Genomic DNA, 14,845 nt, shown 5'->3' with positions numbered 1-14,845 from the left:
TGCCCTTTCGTACATGCCCCATTCATACGTCCCGCTGTCGCAGTTTGAGCTCTGCACGCATCGGCGTCTAAAAATAAATAGATGCATCTCCTGGGGCCGTGCCAGCCTGTACCACAGCTACTCATACCGATGGGAGACAAGGCAAATCAGGAAGCAGATAGATACCTCTGCTCCAGTAGCAGTAGCATCAGGTTGTGAACCAGTAGCTAGCTGTTCGTTTAGCTTCAAGGTGAATAAGAAAGTCTAATCCTGAGGATGTTGGGGGCTCTTCTGTGTCATAAAAACTAAAACCCAGTTGGGAATAGGTGTTTTGTTTTGTTTTTTCTTCCCCCTGTCCTCAGACAAATGAGATCCGGGATCCATCTGTGGATTGGCTCCAAATTCCAACAGAGCCTTGGAGTTAGGGACTTGCATTAGCTGGAGCCTGCACGCCTACAAGTGGAAAAGCAGAGTAAAGTCAGAGATGTAAATTGAACAATGATCCATTATACAGTCCCTCTGAAAGAGAAGAGTGAAATAAGTCTCGGACTCTGCTTATACAAATCGGATTAGTTTTGTGTGGTGGGATTTGAGTGTTTGCTGACTTCTAAGGTGTGAAGGTCAAATAAGGTTTTGGGAGAAGCGGAGTGTTTTAAAATAAACTAGGCTTCTCTGAAAAAAAGTGAAAATAATCTGCCACACACCTGATTTTTAGCAGATGGGCACAAACCAGTCACAGTTAATGACATCCACCATGGATCACAGGTCTGGGTAAATAGCTTAGCCCCACTGCTGCTGCTGTTCAAAGATTTACAAAACAGGGGCAGAATGGTTAAGCTCAACCTAGTATGTCGAATGTGTCTACATGCGCTCTGTCTGACATTAGGAGGGCTAACACAATAGAGTAGCCCTGGTCAAATCTAGAGCAAACCTCAGCCATTGTTTGAACCTTGCAAACATCACATTTCTCACTTTTAAAAAGTTCAGATTGCAGTGGATGTATTTAACTCTTGGAGTGGAAATCTAACTGCTGCTGTCAGGCCAGCAAGAAAAACTAGATTGACTACCCATCTGCATCCTTAAAATGAAGAAGGTTCATATCTCCTGCTTGTAGCATCTCCCAGCGATGCAAGCTTTCAGTTTCAAAAAGTTTCAAAAGGGGGACTCCACAACCAAGAAGATGTGGGGTTCTTAAGTAGGGATCAGACTCATTGTGCCTCTTTCTTGCAGTGAGAGCTCTCCCCAGAAATATTCCCCTGGGTTCAGCTCAGCAACTTGACTGTTTTATTCCTTGAAAGAACACTGCATGAAAGGTATTCGCCTCACTGGCCAACCATGGGTACTTCTATGATGGCACTGTGTCCCTAGAGTTGGGCAGAGTTAGACTAACAATGACACAACCCCCTCTTTGTGGAACACTGGCGTCCCGTTTGATAAGTCATGGCAGAAGTGGAGCTCGCTGCTGAAACCTTTGCCACTTACATCTTGCATGTTGCAGCCCCTAAGTAGCATGGGGAGCTGGAAATCATCATAGGCTGCCCTGATCGCAAGAAAAGCATTACATTCCTGAGAAAACTCCTTTTATCCTGCGGGAAGCATCGTTTTAAATGCATTTGACTTTCTAGGTGCAGCCCCTTACTTCTTGGGAGTTCAGGGCTGCACTGCTGAGCCCTGAGTGTTCTTAAGATGTGGCTGCCCTCCAGTGGTGGAAAAGTGTCAGGGTTCTCTGAACGTGCAAATCCTCCTCAGAAAACCTTTGCCACTGAGCTCCTCTCTTCTGTCTCCCACTCAACAGAAGCAGGGTGCCTGTCTCCGGGCTTGGCAGCCTGATTGTCCATCTGCACAACAGAAACGCCTCCATCCTACAACTGGTATTGGAGTGTGATGGGGTGAAAGCCTTTGATGTGGCAATTAATAATGAGTGACCACAGTGACGCCAGTTGGTTGAAGCTCTCGTCAGAGATGAGTTCAAAGTGAGACCTGGAAAGAAGCTGGCTCTGTTGTCAGGGTGAATCGATTCTGTAGGAGTGGTATATCTTGGACAGAGAGAAAGGAAGATGGTTAACTCACTGGCTTCAGGTCCCAGCTGGGCCATATACTCCCTGTGTGACAGCAAGCTAGTATTTAGGCTGCTAACTTCTGGGTCTTCATCCATGTTCCCTATAAACTGTGCACTTATGTGGCCACCCAGGAGAGAGTCTAATGCCGCCCAGCAGATTAATAGAGTGTCCACAGCCAGCAGCATGTGTTTCCACTGGTGGTGCACATCCAGATATGCTACTGTGCACATAAAAAATTTATTCTGCAATGTGGATGGAGCAAATTAAAGGGAACATTAGCCTTAATCCCTCTGTGTCATGATTCCCTGTAGAATAGTGATACTAATACTTCATTTTCACCACCCTTTATCTTACTTGGATCATGAGCTCTTCCTGGCAGACTCCCCTTTATTATGTGTGTATACTGTGCTCATCACAATGGAGCTCTGGTCAAAGTTGTTGCCTGTAGATACTAATGCAGTAGAAATGATGATACAAAGGATCAACTGTCTAGAATCCCTGCCACAAGCTCTCAGTTGAACTGCCTGGAAGCCCTTGCTGTGCTGCATCTCTTCTTCAGAGCACCACTCTGGTGTATGTATGCCCTTGTAAAAGGCTGATGGGATTTGACAGATCAAAGCAATGTGAAGAATTTAAAGCAACAGGAGACACCCCCATGGTCAGTTCCACCATTCAGAGTGGCACTTTTTGCAGTTTTGGGCTTGTCTATGTAGGAGAGTTACAGTCGCATAAGTTAAGGTGTGAATTTAAAATAATCTCGTTACATTGGTATAATTCCCCTGGAAACACACTTACGCTGGTCAAAAAAAATAGCACCTCTTTTTTGTGGGGGTGGGTTGTTTTTTTTATTGTTTTGGAAAGGCTTTAAGCCAAACCTGAGAAAGACACTCTTATTCCGGAGCAAGAATGTCCCTATGAGGAGTTATACCAGTATAACTACAGCATCTTGACTATACTGGGATAATGATGATAACTGGTAAAAGCGTCCCATGAAGAAAACAAACTCAGAGATTTGGCAAATGCTGATTTCTACCTTGGGTCTTCTTCATTGCAGTGGATGTAGGGAGCAATGGTGACCCAAGCTGAAATTCAAGGCTTAGGGTACACCTACACCACCTGCAAAAGCAACGAGGGATCCTGTGGCACTTTATAGACTAACAGAAATGTATGAGCATAAGCTTTCATGGGCAAAGACCCACTTCATCAGATGCAGGTACTTTTGCAGATCTGGACTAACATGGCTACCCCTCTGATACTCTACACCACCTGGTAGATCAACCCAATTGATCTTCTGGGCTTCGATTTCACATACCTAGTGGAGACACACAAAACGAAACTACCAAGGGCTGACAGTTGACCCCTGTGCTCCTCAGTCTCATGAGGTGTAAAGGAGGCTGATGAGAGAATTTCTCAGGTTGACCTCCCTCCCTGAGGAAGACCAGGTAAGTCAATCGTACATAAAAGTTGATTCCAGCTATGTAGTTACTGTAGCTGGAATTGTGTATCTACAGTTGACTTTAAGATCCAGTGCACACCTGGCCTAAGAAAGGCTGATAGCTTAGGAACTTTTCCTTCAGCACTCCACCCCAGATCATATTCAATTCTGTGACTTCCTGGAGCTCTTTAGCCTGAATTTAAGGTGCATGCAGTGTAACTTCAGGGCACTGCAATTGTCCAAATCAGCACTATCTTAACAATAGCAATGTAGTTCACAAATCTCTGACATTAAATGAGCACTTCAATGTTTAACTGCCATTCCAGTTCAATCTGCAGCGGGCCACATCAGGAAAAAGTCATTTCTTGCCTTAACACTTAGTTCCTGTGCCATGGGTTGTTCTGAATGCCCAGCTTTACTTTATCTATATACAGCTGCTGTATTAGGATGATGAGCCATAAGAGGGAGAAATCTGCCTACAGTTATTCCAAAGGCCTAGAAAAAACTCTGATCTGATTTTACGTGTCAAGAGTTTCCTCTAGTGTTTGCCGTTGTTCTGATTTTAAATATAAGTAAGTCTGTGGATCCTTCTGATGTTAGGGCCATAAAAGCCTTGGACTTCGTGGAGTAAAAAGAGAGAGCTTTTCCTTCCCATTCTTGGCCTCTTACTTGTTCAGAATAGAAAGTCCAGATCCCCAAAGGTGTTGATTTAAATAGGAGAGAGGTACGTAAAAGGCTCTGGACAGTGGTGGGCAACCTACAGCCCATGGACCACCACCTCCCCCTCACCCCAGCTGCCTCCCTCCCTGCTGCACCACTTGTGCACTAGAGCCCTGCGTTTCCTATGCCTCCCTTTCTCTACCAGGGCTTTCGGAGATGCAGATTGCCTGATTCATGCTCTGTCCCTGCTCTTCCCACTTTTTCTCAGAGCTGGAATGCTGCAAGTCAGCTGTTCGTGGCATTCCAGCTCTGGGACAGAGAGCGGGAGGAGTGGGGACAGAGTGCGAATCAGACAATTTAATGCTCTGAACATTCTAGGAGGGAGGGGGAGTAGTGGGTAAGTGACAGGCTCCAGTTTCTGGTGCATGGAGCCACATGGGAGAAGGGAACAGCTGGGGGACCTGCAGGGTTAAAGGAAGAGCCCCTGCTGGCTGCAGGCTGCTCTGGCCCACTGATGTGAAGGAGGGCTGCTCATGTGGCCCATTCACTATTCAAGATTGCTCATCCCTGCCTTTGGGTATCCAGGCTAAACCTCTTTCAAGCAAGGATTCTCTCCTACTATTTGTAAGTCTCTAGCTGTGGAAGGGATGTTTCTTACTTCCTCCACCAATTGCTCCCCCATGAAATCTAGCCCTGACTCCATAGATCCCCCTCTTCCATCAAAAGCCTTCTACATCAGAAGAGGAAAGCTGAACAGACTGGCATATCAGAACTGAAGCAGATACCTGGACCAGTTTAGCTTGGTCATATGGAACAGGTAAGGCACACAGGACATTGTATATTTTCCTTGCCCAGAAGTAGATCCTCTGCTTTTTGAGGAAGGCCATTAAAAAAGCTGCAGCATTGAAGAGATGCCAGATACCAGCCAAGGTTGGAAAGAATTAAATGGACATTACCATAATTGAAAGCACTCTTGGAAGTAGCCTTCTGAGTGGGAATCTATGTCCGTCCTCTTTCTTTAAGGGAAAGGAAGGCAGATGGGCCAGAACATACAACTGGTGGACCTCAAAAAACAAATAATCAAGAGCCAACATATTTTTAAGGCTTGTTATTTAGAGAAATTGTAGGAGATGTCCACCCATCAAACCCACACTGATGCAAACAGCAAGAACAGTTTGGAAAGAGAGAAAGTTCAGCATGGTCCTGACTAATTATGAAGCCAAAACATCCAATAGCATTTACAGCTTTCAATAATTTTTTGAAACAACTCCCTTCCGTAACTGATATAACTTGTATTTTCCACATTTTATCATAGATCTTCTTTTCTGATGCTTAAACTGGTGGGTTTAGAGGCAGAGGGTTATGCTAGCTGCAAGAGCTCAGCCTGGGAACTGAAAGTGCAGGTGGCTTCTCTCTGGACTGTGTATCATTACCAATATAAAGATTTGGCAGGTCAAATGCTAGCCTCCTTCACACTTCTGCAACTCCTCTCCATTAAATTTTACCCTCACACCCTTGCAACTTTTTCTGTCCACTGGCAACTGGGAGGGCATAATTTCAGAATAGCTGGGTTGCTCAGGTGTCCCTGCAAGTCAGATTTGGTTAACAGTTGTGTTGATGAGGAGTGAAACAGAAATGAAGGCCTGATCACAGCAGTATGGCCAACAGCCACAGTGGACCCCTGAGTGTTGTGGGAGTGGGGCCCAGCTCCATGCCCCTGGAAGGGGTGGTGCCAAGGGCAGAAGGGGTGGGGCCTAAGGCAGTAAGCCCTTATCATCACCCAGACCACAACCCCGCCCCTCCCTCAGAGCTGCGTGGAGCAGCACTGCCATGACATTTCAAAGGGACTTGGCGCTCCATCCATCAGGAGTGGTAGCGGCAGTGGTCAAGTTCCAGACCCCTTGGAAACACCAGGCCTGGGGGACAACTGTCCCTTTTGCAGCCCCCCTCCCCCACATCCCGCTTATTGGCAGGTTTGTATCACAGGCTTCCAATTTGCTCAAAGTCATTAATCAACGTTTGCCTTTCTTTCCATCATAGCTGTACGGAAGCCTGAATTGTATTAAGCAACACCGTGCAGTCACAGTGAATTTCCATTACGTCTACGTTGCTAGTGACAGAGAATGGTGGGAATCATATCACGTGAACCTTTGCTGCTCTTTTTAGTCCAAAATGCCCCTAACAGAAAGAAAGAGCAAAACAGCATGCAAAAGTGCATTCTGGGTTTTTATAAGCAATCGTACTTTAATTTCTGTATTCCTGGGTGGAATGGAGACTTCACGGTCATTTACCTTTAAAGTTTGTCCTTGTTGGTTTTGCCTTGAATCAGCAAATGACCTTGAAATCCCCAGTGTATTTAAATTTGTACCATTTATTGAGTGTCTGTTTCCAAGAAGAGCTCTTTTCTGTGCGTACTGAGGCTACAAATGGAATGCAGAGCAGTGACTTCCACCCAGTTCATCAAAGCATTTAAACATACACTTAAATCTTCCCCTGTTCATCAAGGCAGTTAAATCGTTGGGACTTCAGGTCTTGCTTGCCTCCCTGAGCAGGGATGGACCACTGCATTGGAGCCCCAAGAATCAGGAAAGACGAAGACAGGCCCCAGCCATTGTAGAGGATTTGCAATCAATACAGGGGCAACTGGGTGACATTTAATAGTTTCCAGTAAACAGAAGGTATGATGATCTAATGGTTCCTTCTGGTGTAAAACTATGAACGGATCTACAGTAGGTCAGCTCCTCATCTGGTGTAAGTTGGCATAACTTCACTGTACTAGCTGAGGATTTGGACAATACTGCAGTGTTGCATCTCTGTACTGGTTGTTATGACTGTGCAGCATTAAGAAAAAGGCATCAATTCAAAAGCAGGATATCACACTCCAATTAATTTGTGACTGTGTGACTCTGTGTTCAGTGTTCTCTGTCTTTTTCCAGGTTGATTTCTCTGCTGTTTGTGTCATTTTCATCTGATCATTTCAACAAGGAGGTAATGAAAAGACACCCAGGCTGCAGACAAGAACAGCTGTGTAACTAGACTAGATCTTATATTATGTATGGACCAAACACACCTTTCAGATGAAAATGACATTGTGAGAGAAAATGATTCAGTGGTTGAGTAATATTGCAAAATGGCAAATTAAGTAGAAGATAGCTCCAGAACTGAGAAATGCATTGGTGTAAAAGTCCAGAAATTGCTGTCTTCAGTCCTAATCTTGTGTTTCCCGGAATACTCACACATACAGCTTTAAAAATTGTTTTCTGCAAGCATTTGTACTAGTAAAATTCAAGTGCACAGGTGGTTCTGGAAGTAAACACAAACTGATTTACCAGTTGGAATGAACTTTTGAGGCATTCCCCTCACCCCTCAAGAGTCATTCACTCCTCGATCACAGTAAAGGCCACATTGCTTTTATGGATTTATTACTTTACTGTCTCCAGAGCCACATACTGCTCTCAGTCCAAGGGAAGTATCATTCATATCAATTGACTTACACCTGCAGAGAATATAGAATACAGTGATCAGTTCACACCTTTGTGCGACATTGACATTAAGACATCTTGAATGCCTGTGAAGTGCTGCTTAGAATACAAAACAAAACACATACACACACAACCAAACAGCCAGCAGAGGAAGGGGGAAATACAAACATCTTCTCATTGTCTTTTCTTCCCTCCCTGACATTCTCCCCTCCTCCTCCTGAAATTTCAAAATTTTAAATTTCAACAAAATTTGCCAAAAAGTGTTTCTGGCTGTAGTGTATATTTGTACAGCCCCTAGCACAATGTATCCATGACCTGGCTGAATAGTAGCATAACAACATTCTAAATAACTCATGAATAATCCTGTGTGTTACTGGAGGCAGTATGACTTATGGGATAGGCCACTAGCTTGGGGTTTGGGAAATATGAGTTCTACCCCCTTTTAGAAGACATGAGGCAAATCACTTTACCGCTCAGTCCTTTGGTTTCCCCTTCTGTAAAATGTGACCTCCTTCATAAAGTGGTTTGGGATCCACTTGCAAAAAGTTGCATACCAGAAATGGGTATTATTTGGGGGCCAAATACTTTATCTTAATACTATTCAGCTGTATCCTGCTGTCTTTTAGGTCAAAAGCAAAATTTCCTCTGACTTTAATGGCGCAACACGTCAATGACCAACACTGTTATGAAGTGGCAAAGGATTCAAACAGGACGTTTCAAGAACAAGCAGGGTTTCTCAATTATATAAATCTTAATGGTTAAAGAATTAGGCGTGGGCGTTATCCTGCATAAAAGAGATGGCTGCGTCACAACGCTGCCACTTCAGTAGCTTATAACTTCATCATGGCTGAGAAACTGACGTCAAATAAAAGGAAGGCTAATATTGAGCTCTGCCCGCTGCCTCAAGAGCTGCATGTTTGATCAGTGAAACGGGATTGCGTTTTGCAATTAAAATAAAATAAAGGCAAGTGTGACGTTCAGCTTAAGCAGATTGGCTCTGTGGAGGCTTTATTGTAGCTGCTGATTTAGAGCATATGAAAAGGTTTTCTGTGCTCAGTGTCAGATGAAGTGTATTGCATCACCAGGCATTCTTGTTCCCTAACATGTATTTGCCAATATTCCCCAGATAATGAACACTTGCAATTTTTCTTCGCTGGTCCAGAGTCATGTCTTCTCAGCTCATTATCGTTCCAGTTTTTATATATCCTATTAGAATAAAAATATCCTATTAGAACTAGACAGGATGGCAGAAAAAATAGTACAGTTTTGTGGCTGCTTTGTGGTACGTACTCTGCACAAGTACTCACTCATGACATTTATTTTACGTTGGAAATAAAGCTGGTTTCAAGTTGGGTTCTGATCACTTTATTTCAGTTACTTGCCTTGTTCCCAGCTCTGCCTAGTTTTCAGAGAAGATTTAACTGTGGTTTGTCTTATTTCATACACAGTCCATCATCTTGAATGTTGCTCTTAAGGTGGGTGAATTAGTGCGCAATTTTTGTGTGTGTCTACTGTGAAATGAAAACAACATGAAATGTTCAAAACAGTCTAAGTGATTTAGGAACACCAGTCACTTTAGATTTCAATGGGAACTATGTCACTAAGCTCCTCTGGGGCTTTTGAAAGTTCCAGCTACAGCTTCTTAGGGAACATTTCTATAATGCAGAGACCAGACATTAATAGCAATTCCCTGCCCTGCTCTGCCTACTCTTACAGTAGGAAGGGAAGTATTATTAGGCCTATTGGGCACAGAGATGCCAAGTCTACATCTACATTTGAACCACTAAGGCTGTGTCTACACTAGCTCCCAACTTCGAAGGGAGCATGGCAAGTAGGGTTTCGGGAGATTATAAAGGGAGTCATAAGGAGGAAGGAGAAAACTTGTTCTTCTTGGCCTCTGAGGATAGAACAAGAGGCAACAGGCTTAAACTGCAGCAAGGGAGGTTTAGGCTGGACATTAGGAAGAAGTTCCTAACTGTCAGGGCGGTCAAACAGTGGAATAAATTGCCAAGGGAGGTTGTGGAATCTCCATCGCTGGAGATATTTAAGAACAGGTTAGATCGATGTCTATCAGGGATGGTTTAGACAGTACTTGGTCCTGCCATTGGGGCAGGGGGCTGGACTCGATGGCCTCTCGAGGTCCCTTCCAGTCCTAGTGTTCTATGATTCTATGATTCTAAGTGCTGCCATGCATATGCAACACTTCTTTAAGTTAATTCTCCCCGCAGCAACTTTGAAGTATTTAATCTGCCGGTACTTCAGAGGGCCTGGGCTACTGAGGGTTTAGCCGCGGCTACACGCAAGCCGGCACTTTGAAGTTTAACACTTTGAAGTTGCCGTGGAGGGAGAATTAGCTTAATGAAGTTCTGCATATGCACCACAGCACTTCATTTATAATCTCCGGACACCCTACTCACCATGCTCCCTTCGAAGATGGGAGCTAGTGTAGACACAGCCTTAGATAGTGGAGCTGCAAGGTAGCAGCTGAGCCACTGTTGTGCAGACACTTATATTCAGCCCCAGAAAGCATCCTTCCCTCATGGCATGTGCACGTTCACTGGGTGATTGGCAGTTCAGCAGTCTGTCCCCTGGGGCTTGATTGAGTGGGTCTAGTGAAGACCTGCTAAACTGACTGCCGATTGCACTCTTGTCTATTCCAGTGCTCCACCAGAACAAGAAACCAGGAAACCGACAGGAACTCAGATAGTTCCCACCAGAGGCCGAGTGTGGTTAGAGCCCTCAGAAGAGATGCATTTTCAAAGCCCCCTTCTGTCTGCTTTAGAACAGAGATTTGAACTTTGGTCTCTCCTGTTCCACACTTCAGCCCCAATCCTCATGGTCTTGGATATTATGGAAACATCTCTTTTAATATCTCCTGGTGAAGCTGTTCTACTCTGTATGAATAAAATGTTCCTCAGCAGAGACTCCAAATTGAGGCCTCCCAGATGATGGCCCTAACCACTGAGCTAACATGTCAATCACAGTTGGACCCCTGGCAAATATGGTTCATACAAAGTAAAACAGCTTCAGCAGGAAAGTCTGAGGCTGACACCCTTGGATGGTCAATAGCTCCTAGGGGAGGGCACTCCTGTGGGACATAGGAGATCTATGGTTAAGTCCCTGCTGTGAATCAGATGGCATGGTGGGGGTCTAAAAGTAGGATGCTCGTTCCCAGGTAGGGGCCTGGCTACTGGGTATGCCGGGGTGGGCACACCACTCTGACTCCCATCTGGGTCTCTCCCGGCTGTCTTTTGTGGAAGGCCTCAGAACATCTACCAGACCAGACCCCTCAAGTGAGATAGGCAGGGGACACACTGTATTGGAGAATCCTGCCAGGATATAGGAATGAATATCAGCACCGGCCTCAGGATCTAGGCACACGTTCAGCAGCAGAAACATAGATATGGGCCCCTAGGGGAGCTTTCCTAGCAGAAACCTCAGAACCCACAGAGCAAGGCAGCAGCTGAGCAGAGATTCTGACACTCTTTATAGTATGCAAGTGTTGAATTCCAGAAATGAAGTCCCTTTGTAGATTTAGCCTTATTCGATTTGCCTAAAATCACACAGGGAGCTTGTACCGTAACTCCTGGCACAGCCTTCCTCTGTCTCCTGTTTTGTCTACTCCTAACATCCCCCACCCTTCACCAGGCTCCTTCAGTCCTATGTACTTGATTTGTCAATTTTTATTGCAATTTTTTTGGACCTCTGTACTTAGAGATGTCAGCCTGTACTGGAAATGCTATTGATCTGAAGAAGTGGGTCTATCCTAGCAAAGCTCATCACCGAATAAATCATTTTGTTAGTCTTTAAAGTGCTACATGCCTGCTGTTTTGTTTTCTTGTTCCTAGAAGTGATACCTTCAGAGACCTCGCTTCTGAAATCAGACCATCGTGAGTACTCCTTTGGGCCTGTGCAAAGCCCTGCTGATTCCAGTCAGCAGCAAGGTCAACCCATGCAGATCCAGTAACAGAGAGGAAGCCGTGCTAGTCTATACACTATCAAAACAAAAAGCAGTCAAGTAGCACTTTAAAGACTAGCAAAATAGTTTATTAGGTGAGCTTTCGTGGGACAGACCCACTTCTTGTTTTGACCATGCAGAGCCAGTCAGAGGAGTGGGACCTTAGAGTCTCTGCTGTTTGGAGTAGAGGAAGTGCCTTTGCATGGTGTCTAGCAGGATGTGGCCCTGGTCTAGGTAGCACTTCCCAGGTGCTCCTCCCTTGGCAATGGAACAGAAACACGTAAAATCAGACAAGGCAGGGTACTACAAGAGCACTCCTATGGCACCATTAATACAGGCTTTGGTACCTGTTAGTTGAACAAGGGAGTGCTTATGTCCCATTCTCTTCCCCCCCCACCTTAAATATAAATCCACCCCGACAATTAAAAGCAAGCGACTGTGGAATTTTGAGGCTGCAGTGTCAGGAAATACAAAAATTACACCTCCTACAACAACTTTAACCAGGCCCTGTTGCACAGGAAAGAAATGCTACCTGCTCTTCTTCTTATATGGATATTTGAGCAGATTACAGTATTTAACAACTCAAGTTTCTACTCTTGCAGAGAGTGACTGATTCATTTACTTTTATATATGTGCTAATTTCAACACATGCTGCAAATAGGCCTCATGTCAAGTACGTCCTCCAATTTTTTTCAGAAATCTTAAGACATTATATAGCATAAAATATATAGGATGTGTAGCATATTTTGGTTAACATTCCTGTTGGTACCTTAAACTTTGTATTTTCCAATTTTCATCCTGCAGTTAGAATAGCATTTCTACAGGGGTGTTTGATTTTTGCTTTTTATATATAGTGTTGAATCATTTATATTTATAAAAGATGTATTTTTACAGACACACACTCAGCATACCCACACATATGGTGGGTGGATATGACAAACTGAATAAATTCCTTTACTCACCCATGGGACAAACTCATTTTAAATAAATCAAAACACTAAATAAACAAACAAACTGGGGAACCATGGAATAAATTCCATTTATTTTGCATCTTTGACCTTCTCACCTACTCTCTATTCCCTGATCTGTCTCCGTGGGGACTGGGGATAACATTCCAAACCTCTGAGTAGATTTCCAACAGTCACTTTTAAAAACAAAAGCACATATCTGGCTACCAAATTTTATTCTTCACCCTTTTTCCCCAAAGATGTCAGGAGTCTGAATCAGGCAAAAGCATGGATTACTGGCCTGATACCCAACACCTGCTCGTCAAATTAATCTTATTCAAGCAAGCCATCCAGAATATAAACGACTGATTCTGATCCTGCAAATAATCACATACTTTACTGACACAAATAGAATCACAGAACACTTGAACTGGAAGGGACCCTGAAAGCACAACCAAGCACCAACTAGACCATCCCTGACAGATGTCTAGCTAACCTGCTCTTAAATAACTCCAGTGATGGAGATTCTACAACCTCTCTAGGCAATTTATTCCAGTGTTTAACTACCCTGATGCTTAGTAAATTTTTCCAAATCTCCAACTTAAAGCTCCCTTGCTGAAGTTTAAACCCATTGCTTCTTGTCCTATCCTCGGAGGCCAAGGAGAAGAATTTTTCTCCCTTCTCCTTGTAATACTCTTTTAGGTACTTGTAAACTGCTATCTTGTCCTCTCTCAGTCTTCTCTTGTCTAAACTAAACAAGCCTAATTCCACATTGCCTTGTGAAATGCAATATTAATTGCTAGAGTGGATGATGAATTTATTTTCTTTGAAGCGATTAAAAGATAATGATGCAAATAAGCTTTGTTCTAGTAGGGGTCTTCTTTTGTCTGGTCATTTTTGCGGAAAATTTTTGATGACATTTTTCATGTTTTTATCTTAACCCTTCAATGATTTTGGCTGGGTGAGGTTTATACAACCTATCACAACGTGCTAGAAACCAAATACGAGTTGGGATATGGTAATATGAAGGGCTTGCCATCACTAGGCCAAGTTGAAATGTATCACTCACAGACATGCAGCCATCTAAGTGAATGCTAGTAGAAATATCTATATTAGCGCTTGGTACCACACACCTGAGTGCTTCAGAAACTCATAGGCATGCACACATTTTAGTTCTCAGAGAAAACTCTGAAGCATAAAATACTGCTGCCCCAGACTGTGGTGAAGCTTTCTAAGCAAAATGTATTTTTTACTTTTAACAAGCCTCTACATCACAGCAGTGAAATTCACTCCTGGGCAGCAGGCCAGTGCAATTTGTACGTGCCACGTATATTGCACAAAAGCCCTCAAAATACGACTTAAGTTGTATATAAGACTTGTGTAAGTCCACTGAGTGGGTGTGAATCTCACCCACAGTGCCCCCCAGACACATTGTGGTCAACCTCCGAAGTTGCACAGAGTGAAGGCCAGCTGCAGGAAGTTGTTGCTTGAGTTAATGCCCCCATAATGAGAACAAAAGGTGAGAACTGAAAGGTTTATTAAAGGCTACGTCTACACGTGCAGCCAACATCGAAATAGGCTATTTCGATGAATAACGTCTACACGTCCTCCAGGGCCGGCAACGTCGATGTTCAACTTCGACGTTGCTCAGCCCAACATCGAAATAGGCGCAGCGAGGGAACGTCTACACGTCAAAGTAGCACACATCGAAATAGGGATGCCAGGCACAGCTGCAGACAGGGTCACAGGGCGGACTCAACAGCAAGCCGCTCCCTTAAAGGGCCCCTCCCAGACACAGTTGCACTAAACAACACAAGATACACAGAGCTGACAACTGGTTGCAGACCCTGTGCCTGCAGCATAGATCCCCAGCTGCCGCAGAAGCAGCCAGAAGCCCTGGGCTAAGGGCTGCTGCCCACGGTGACCATAGAGCCCCGCAGGGGCTGGAGAGAGAGCATCTCTCAACCCCCCAGCTGATGGCCGCCATGGAGGACCCAGCAATTTCGACGTTGCGGGACGCGGATCGTCTACACGGTCCCTACTTCGACGTTGAACGTCGAAGTAGGGCGCTATTCCTATCTCCTCATGAGGTTAGCGACTTCGACGTCTCGGTGCCTAACGTCGAAGTTAACTTCGAAATAGCGCCCGACGCGTGTAGACGCGACGGGCGCTATTTCGAAGTTGGTGCCGCTACTTCGAAGTAGCGTGCACGTGTAGACACAGCTAAAGTGTTTAGACCTAGAGGTTAGGGGGAAGTTGTACTAATGCACTCAGCAATCCAGCCCATCCAATCTGCTGGTAAATTGTAAGTACAAATTGGCACA

This window comes from Carettochelys insculpta, chromosome 3 (genome assembly GCF_033958435.1).
Source record: "Carettochelys insculpta isolate YL-2023 chromosome 3, ASM3395843v1, whole genome shotgun sequence".
Classification (NCBI taxonomy): domain Eukaryota; kingdom Metazoa; phylum Chordata; order Testudines; family Carettochelyidae; genus Carettochelys; species Carettochelys insculpta.
Note: the sequence above shows the minus strand (reverse complement) of the source record.